The sequence below is a fragment of the Oryctolagus cuniculus genome, chromosome 5 (assembly GCF_964237555.1).
Source record: "Oryctolagus cuniculus chromosome 5, mOryCun1.1, whole genome shotgun sequence".
NCBI classification, from domain to species: Eukaryota; Metazoa; Chordata; class Mammalia; order Lagomorpha; family Leporidae; genus Oryctolagus; species Oryctolagus cuniculus.
This window is the reverse complement of record NC_091436.1, coordinates 16749323-16758025: the sequence shown is the minus strand read 5'-3', so window position 1 is coordinate 16758025 and position 8703 is coordinate 16749323.

The window sequence follows — 8703 nt, the reverse complement described above, 5'->3', positions numbered from 1 at the left end:
GTGGCACAGCCTGTTGAGCTGCCTGCCTGTGAGCCTGGCACCCCACACCAGAGCGCCCACTGAGTCTTGGCTCCTCCACTTCCGACCCAGCTGCCTGCTGATGCAGGAGAGAAAGCAGTGAGAGACAGCCCATGCACTCTGGCCCCTGTCGCTCGTGTGCGATGCCACATAGAATTCCTGGGCCCTGCCTTGGCCTGGCCCGGCCCTGGCCATCGTAGCCGTTTGGGAAGTGAACCAGCAGATGGAAAGATCTCTTTCCCTCTGTTTCTCACTCCCTCTGTCACTCAGCCTTTCAACAAATAAACAAAATAAGGCTCATTTGGAACGGGAGAATCCATTCCCAAGCTTACTGTCCTGGTTGTTGGTAGACACCAGTTCTTAGTGGCCGTGGCAGGAGACTTCAGCCCCTTACCCAGGGCCTCTCTGGGCTGTCCACAGGATGAGCTCATGCTTTTCTCAGAAAGAAAGAGAGAATCCAAGATGGAACCCAAGTTTTCAGTCTCAGAAGTCATGCCATATTCTGTTGGGAAACACGGTCTAGCCCTGGCAAAATAACACATGGGCTTTTCCCTTATAGGACAAATGCTCAGGTCGTGGATTAATAGAAGGAATATGCTATAAATAAGTGCAAATCCATTATGTTAGAGCAGAATGATCTTTTTTAATTGATGGAGTATACAATCCCAAAGACTGGAGACCATTGCCCTAGGCAAGAGGAAACTTGGCTTTGGAAACACCTTGCTGGTGCCAGGCACGGTTCTCATCCTTCCCGCTTATCCTCACCTTTACTTCTCATGAGCTCACGAGGGAGGATTAACATTAATCCCACTGAACAGTTCAGCACCAAGAGGTTAGATAACTTGCCCCAAATCACACAGCTATTAAGCAACTGACCAAGATGCAAATCCAGGCAAACTCAAACTCCTTCTTTTCTTTTTTTAAGATTTATTTATTTATTTGAAAGAGTTAAGAGAGAGAGGTCTTCCAAGTGCTAGTTCACTCTCCAAATGGCCACAGGAGCCAGGACTGAGCCAGGCCAAAGCCAGGGAGCCAGGAACTTCTTCCGGGTCTCCCACGTGGGTGCAGGGGCCCAAGCACTTGGGTTGTCTCCCACTGCTTTCCCAGGCACATTAGTAGAGAGCTGGACTGGAAATGGAGCAGCCGGGACTGGAACTGACGCCCATGCAGGATGTCAACGCTGCAGGCTGGGCCTTTAACCTGCTGAGCCACAGCACCAGCTCCTCAAACTTCCTCTTGTCTGTCTCTCAAATAAATAAAAATTATTTTCCAAAGAGCATTTAGATCAATCTATATATTTGTATTTACTTATAAAAACTACACTTGTTTTCTTGTAGCACTAATATGTTAGATATATGGTATATGGGACTTAGTCATTGAAATAGAATGAAATTAATTACACATAAATAGAAATACCTGTTTTTTTCTTGTGTTTAAGAGAGTCCTCTGAGAGCCTACTGATTAGTTACAGTCCTGTGTGGAGCACCCTTGGGGCCACTCAACTATTTCTCATGGTAATACCTGGAGAACCTTAGTCTACAAATTCCTTTTTTTTTTTTTTTTAATTTATTTGAAAGGCAGAGAGACGGAGAAAGAGATCTCTTATATGCTGATTGACTCCCTAAATGCCCACAAGCATTAGAGCTGGGACAGGCCAAAGCAAGGAACCAGGGACTCCATCTGGTGGGTGGGTGGCAGGGACCCAAGTACTTGACCCATCATCTGCTGCCTCCCCGTGTGTGCATTAGCAGGAAGCTGGAATTGGAAGAGGAGGAGCTGAGACTCAAACCATACAGTCCCATATGCAATGTGGGCATCCACAAGCATCCCAAGCGGCATTAAAAAAATTATTTATTTGAGAGGTAGAGTTACAGAGAGAGAGAGGGAGAGACACAGAGAGAGGTCTTCCATCTGCTGGTTCACTCCACAATGGTGGAGCTGGGCTGATCCAAAGCCAGGACCCAGGAGCTTTCTTCGGGTCTCCCACATGGGTGCAGAGGCCCAAGCACCTGGGCCATCCTCCACTGCTTCCCCAGGCCATCAGCAGGGAGCTGGATCTGAAGTAGAGCATCTGGGACTCGAACCACCGATGCCCAAATGGGATGCCGGTGCTGCAGGAGGCGGCTTAACCTACTGTGCCACAGCTCCGGGTTACCCTGAGCCAAACACCACCCCTCGGTCTCAGAATTCTTGTGTTGGTGGGAATTAAAAGGCACAGAGTGAAACTGGAAGGAAAGCTGAAACACGGGTGCTGGACAGATACTACCCAGTGATTATTTTCATCCCGCTTCATAGGCCTTAAGGACAGATTCACGGGGTTGCCCACGTGTGAATGCCTGTGATACTCATCAGTGTCCAGCGTTGTTGCACAGAACTCTCATAGCCGGGAGAATCGCCTTTCTTTAAAAGGCCTTTGCTAGAATGCATTACAAATGCGCCCTCCTGTTTCCGCTGCACCCCAGTGCCTTTCTGTGTCTCGTTCCCCTGGCTCCACAATTGCCAGTGACCTAAATCATGTTGTTTAATTGTAGTATTAGAGAAAAAAACCAAAGACCAATGTGCTGACTTAAAATATGCCAGGCTAATCATGAGAGTGACCTCAGTGTCCTTGGGCCCTGCCTCAGCACTCTTCCCCTCCCCCACCCCCAGAGGCACTCCTCACTGTGCCTGAGAGGTCCTAAGCCCAAGATGAGTTCCCCTAACTGTGTCCTGGGAGGAAGGCACAGGAGAGCGCCCGGGAGGAGGGGAGGAGGCGGGGGTGGGGAGTTGGGGGGGTGGGGGGTGGAGCAGATAAGGACTTGAAATCAGAACAGCAGCTTCCAGGATGATAGTGAGAGCCAGAAAAAATTAAAATAACAAAGAGGCTTTGAGAGGAGGTGAAGTGAGATGTTGCAGCTCCAGCAGTAAGAAGGCTAAGCAGCTGTGTGGTGCAGGCTTCTCCTGGGGGTGAGCTCACCGAGCAGCGGATGGCTCCCTTTGCTTGGTTTCTGGTTTGAGATGGTTCCCTGGAGGTCCTTGCAGAGCAGAACTTGGAAATGATATTGGCCAGGAAGCCTGCAGGTGGACCTGATGCTGCTTTGTTGGTGCCCTGGAGCGCGGGGCACAGGAAGTCTGTCTGAATTTTGATCAAGTCTGATTGTTTCAGAGTCAACAAGCTTATAGGAGAAACAAAACACCAACCTAATGCTGTGTTACCATCTCATTTGGTTTATTTTTTATTTTAAAGGGTATTGCCAAGGTGCTGGAAAGCTAAGGAGTCTGTAAATTGAATAAAAACAGTTAAGTTGGACCTTTATTTTAGCCCATCTGAAAAAAAATATATTTTACCCTTTAAAAATAACAGTAGTCCCTTCTCTGAAGTTGTGTTGTCTGAGATTTCAATTACTGGGGTCAACTACAGTGGAAAAGGTTAAATGAAAAATCCCAGAAATAATAATTCACAATTTCAAAATAAATTTTCTTATAGTATATTATTATAATTGTTCTTTTGTTAGTTTGTTTTGTTAATTGTTCTCTCTCTTTTTTCTTTTTTTTTTTTTTTTGACAGGCAGAGTGGACAGTGAGAGAGAGAGAGACAGAGAGAAAGGTCTTCCTTTTTTGCCGTTGGTTCACCCTCCAATGGCCGCTGCAGCCCGCGCACCACGCTGATCCGAAGCCAGGAGCCAGGTGCTCTTCCTGGTCTCCCATGGGGTGCAGGGCCCAAGCACTTGGGCCATCCTCCACTGCACTCCTGGGCCACAGCAGAGAGCTGGCCTGGAAGAGGGGCAACCAGGACAGAATGCGGCGCCCCGACCGGGACTAGAACCCGGTGTGCCGGCGCCGCAAGGTGGAGGATTAGCCTATTGAGCCACGGCGCCAGCCTCTCTTTTATTATTGTTGTTGCTCATCTCTTACTGTGCCTAGTTTATAATTTAAATTTATCATAGGAACAAACTCCTATATGTACAGGATTTGCTACTATCCACCCTCTGTGGGTATTGAAACGTATTGCCTCCAGAAAAGGAGGTAAACTTTTTCCTATTCATTGCAGGTTGCCATGCAGTTGTGAGAAATAATGGAGAAAGCTCCATATCCCCTTCACTCAGTTTTCTCCCAGTGGAAACATCTTGCAGAAACTTATACAAAATTGCAACCAAGATACTTACACTGACACTGTCAAGGTACAGAACGTGCCCATCCCGCAGGGATCCATCTGTTGCCTGCCTACAGCCCCACTCACTGCCCTCCACCTGCTATCCTTTCTTGACCCATGCCTACCACCAATCTCTATTACTATAACCTTGTTATTTCAAGAGTGCCTTACAGATGGAACCATACAGGCTATAACCCTTGGGGATTGATCCAGAAAAACTTCTCTAGATTAATCCAGGTTGTTTCAAGAATTAAATTTGTTTCTTTTCAGTGTTGAGTAGTCTTTCATGGTATAGATGGAACATAGTATTTTGTTGTTGTTTTAAGCAGTAAGGGTGTTTAAGGATGTCTGGGTTGTTTCCACTTTGGGGCTATTACAAATATAGCTGTGATAAACACTCCAGTGTGGGTTTTTGCCTGCAGGTGAGCCCATGCAACTCCAAGAGTGCACTGTGAGGTCATGAGGTAGTTATATGTTTCCTGTTTTGCAGTCATTAGTCCATATTGCATTCTCACCAGCAACAGGAGTGATCCAGGTGATCTCCATCCCTGTCAGAAGGAGGTATTGTTATTACTGTTTTTTGTTTTTGCTTTTTAATTTTAGCTGGCCTGGTCATTGTTTAGTGATATCTTGTTGTGGTTTTAATTTGCTTTTCCCGAAATGCACAATTTCTTGAGTTTATTTGACATCTTTGGTGAGATGGGTCTTCCAGTCTTTCGGCCACTTTATAACTGAATTGTTTGATTCTTTTAAATACTTATTTATTTTTCTTTTATTAGAGGGACAGAGACAGAAAGCGAAACAGGTGAATCTTGCATTCCCTGGTTCATTCCCCAAATGCCTGCTGTTGCTAGGTCTGGACCAGGTCAAAGCCAGGATCTGGGATCTCAATAGGGTCTCCCATGTGGGTGGGAGAGACCCAGGTACTTGCGCCATCAGTTGCTGCCTTCCAGGGTAGGTGTTAGTGGGAAGCTGGGTTCAAAGCAGAGATGAGACTGTCCCGGGTACTCTGATGGGGCATGGGGGTGTCTCAAGGGGGGGGGGGTGACAAAACCTCTGTGCCAAACACCCACCCTTGTTCATTTTTTCACTGTTGAATTCTGGGAATTCTTTTGATATCTAGATTGTAGTCCTTTACAGCATGGATGGTCTCCACACATTTTTCCCCCAGTTTGTAACTTGTTTTTTTCATCCTGCTCATTGGGCCTTATATACAGCAAAAGCTTCCAATTTTGGTGGAGTCCAACTTAACAGCTTCTTTTCTGTCATGAATCAACTTTTTTTTTTGTCAAGTCTAAGTTTTTGCCAAACCCTAGGTCCCTAAGATCTTTCTCCTTTATTCTAAAAGCTTTATATTTAAGTCTGTGATCCTTTTGAATTAAATTTATTTATGAGGTGGGAGGCTCAAGTCAAAGTCACCATTATCTGTTGCCTGTGAATGTTGAATTGCTCCAGCCCTATTTGTTGAAAAAGCCATTTTCTCTCCATTAAGTTACTTTTCTGTCGTTGTCAAAAATCGCTTGGCCATATCTGGATGGCTTTATTGTTATCATTAAAAGTGATTTAACATTTTTAAAAAGCATTTAGTGGGGCTGGTGCTGTGGTGCAGTGGGTTAACAGCCTGGTCTGAAGCACCAGCATCCCATACGGGCGCGGTTCTAGTCCCGGCTGCTCCACTTCTGATCCAGCTCTCTGCTATGGCCTGGGAAAGCAGCAGAGGATGACCCAAGTCCTTGGGCCCCTGCTCCCACATGGGAGACCCGGAAGAAGCTCCTGGCTCTTGGCTCCGGATTGGCGCAGCTCCAGCCATTGCGGCCAGTTGGGGAGTGAACTAGCGGATGAAAGACACCTCTCTCTTTCTCTCTCTCTCTCTCTCTCTCTGCCTCTTTTCTCTCTGTGTAACTCTGACTTTCAAATAAATAAATAAATCTTTTTTTAAAAAAAAAGCATTTAGTAAGTCAATTTAAAAGAGTAAGAAAAAAATGTTAGATTATCTGCCTTTCCTCACTTCGTTCCCAGCTAAAACGTCTCTGAGTTCACAGTCTGTTTCATTACAGATGTGGGTTTTGATTAACCAAATATTTTCTATAGCTATTCCATTTTTAGGTGCGAATATTCAGGGTTTCCTAGTCATATTCCTGCCTAGGAATATGTTAAGTAGTAGATAATTGTGTATTATTTTATGTTTCTCTATAACTATATATAGAAATGGAATAGCTATCTTCTTTGGCATGATTTTAGAAAATACATTCTCGTAATGAAATAATTCCACTGTAAAACACAATTCATCCTGCCTGAGGCCCATTGTGCAGCCCTTCCAGGGGGATTGATTTCTTCGGAAGGACCAGATTGAATGTAATTGTGATGGCTCCAGGGCATAGACTATTTCCCTTAATATCATTTTAAAAAAAAACCGTGCTAAAGGAGGTAGCTTTTCTGTCCTGTGCTTGTTCTGTTTGTGGTTTTGCTAATTCTCATCAGGAGAACTCAGGCAGCCTCAACACAGCCAGTTCCATCGCAAGATCTTGGAACGATGGCTCTCAGCTTCGGCTGCACACTTCCATCATCCAGGGAACCTTTTTCCAACCCAGTACCCAGGCTGCGCCCAAGACCAACAAAATCAGCGGCTCTGAAGTTAGGATGCAGGCATTTGAATTTGTAAAAACGCCCAGGTGGTTCCAGAATTCAGTGAGGGTTAAGAACTGTTGCAGGCTCTTGTCCACTTCCTCGTGAAGTGAATGCTGCTATAATCTATCATTCAAACCTGTGAATATGAGGTACCAGGTTGTCATAATGCATTATATGCACATATCTTTCAAGTTTCTTACTTCCTTGGCTAATAAAAAATTTTCTAACATTCTTTTTACTCTGTTGGCAAGAGTAACACATATATAATGTGGAAAATATGGAACCAAACAAACTCAGGCAGGCATAATAAAGGTGGTTAATGTAATTTGAAATTGTTTCCCAGGGAGAATTACTATAATATTCTAGTCTTTTCTAGGCAACTGAACATACATATCTATATTTCACTTAATCTTGTTAAAATGCATGCACATGAGTGTTTCATATATAAATTCAGCTTTTATCCTTTCAAAGTTAAGATGATATTCTAAATATAGATTAGTAAGTGATTTTAGATATCTGATAATTGGATGCAATTATTAATATCAATAATAGAAAATTTGAAATTAGTATTATTTTACATTGATTATAACTATATATTTTTTAAAGATTTAGTCATTTATTTGAAAGTCAGAGTTACACAGAGAGAGAGGGAGAAGGAGAGAGAGAGAGAGAGAGAAAGAGAGAGAGGTCCTCCATCCACTGGCTCACTCCCCTACTGGCTGCAATGGCAGGAGCCATGCCAATTGGAAGCCAGGATCCAGGCGCCTCCCTCAGGTCTCCCACAAGGGGGCAGGGGCCCAGGGACCTGGGCCATCCTCCACTGCTCTCTCAGGCCACAGCAGAGAGCCGGATTGGAAGTGGAGCAGCCAGGACCTGAACTGCCACCCACATGGAATGCTGCCACTGCAGGCAGCAGCTGCACCTGCCACACTACAGCGCCAATGCCATAGCTATAATCTAATAAACTCTGATCTTGTCAACACATGGATAAAAGCAATTAAGATATATGCTTATTACTAAGGCTATTTTAAGCTGCTATAAAACAATAAAGTACAAGACTATACTTTCTGGGCTGGCGCTGTGGTACAGTAGTCGAACCCTCCGCCTGTGGTGCCAGCATGCCATTCAGGTGCAGGTTTGACCCCGGCTCCTCTTCCAATCCAGCTCTCTGCTTATGGCCTGGGAAAGCAACAAAAGATAGCCCAAGTCCTTGGGCCCCTGCACCCACATGAGAGACCCTGAAGACGCTCCTGGCTCCCGGCTTTGGATTGGCTTAGCTTTGGCCATTGCGGCGATCTGGGGAGTGAAGCAGTGGATGGAAGACCTTTCTCTCAGAGACCTTTCTGTCTCTCCCCCTCAAATGAATAGATAAAATCTAAAAAAAAAAAAAAAAAATATATATATATAATGTAAAGATATTAAGATTATCATTTTTCCCCTAAATCCTTCCGCTGCCCTGATTAGGGTATGGATATGAACGAGGAAAGACACAGAGTGAGTTGATTACAGCCTCACTGGGTCCAGAACAGAACCACTTTCCTCCCTGAGGCTCTAGTGCCAGCCAACTTGTTCTTCTTCACTGAACTTAGGCGTGAAGATGCATAGATCATGCATGTGTGGTAAATCTTCTCATTACAGGGAAAAATCTAATCCATATTCATGAAATGATATTTATTATTTAAAATAATTTTTTCTTTTTAAATTTGAGAGTCAGAGAAACAGACAGAGCTCCCACCTGCTGGTTCATTCCCCACGTGCCTGCGATTGCTGGAGCTGGGCAGGGTTGAAGCTGGGAGCCAGGAACTCAATCCAGGTCTCCTGTGTGGGTGGCAGAAACCCAATTCCTTGAGCCATCACCATTGCTTCCCAGGGTCTGCTTTGGCAAAAAGCTGGAATCAGGAACTGGAATTGGGAATCGAACCCAT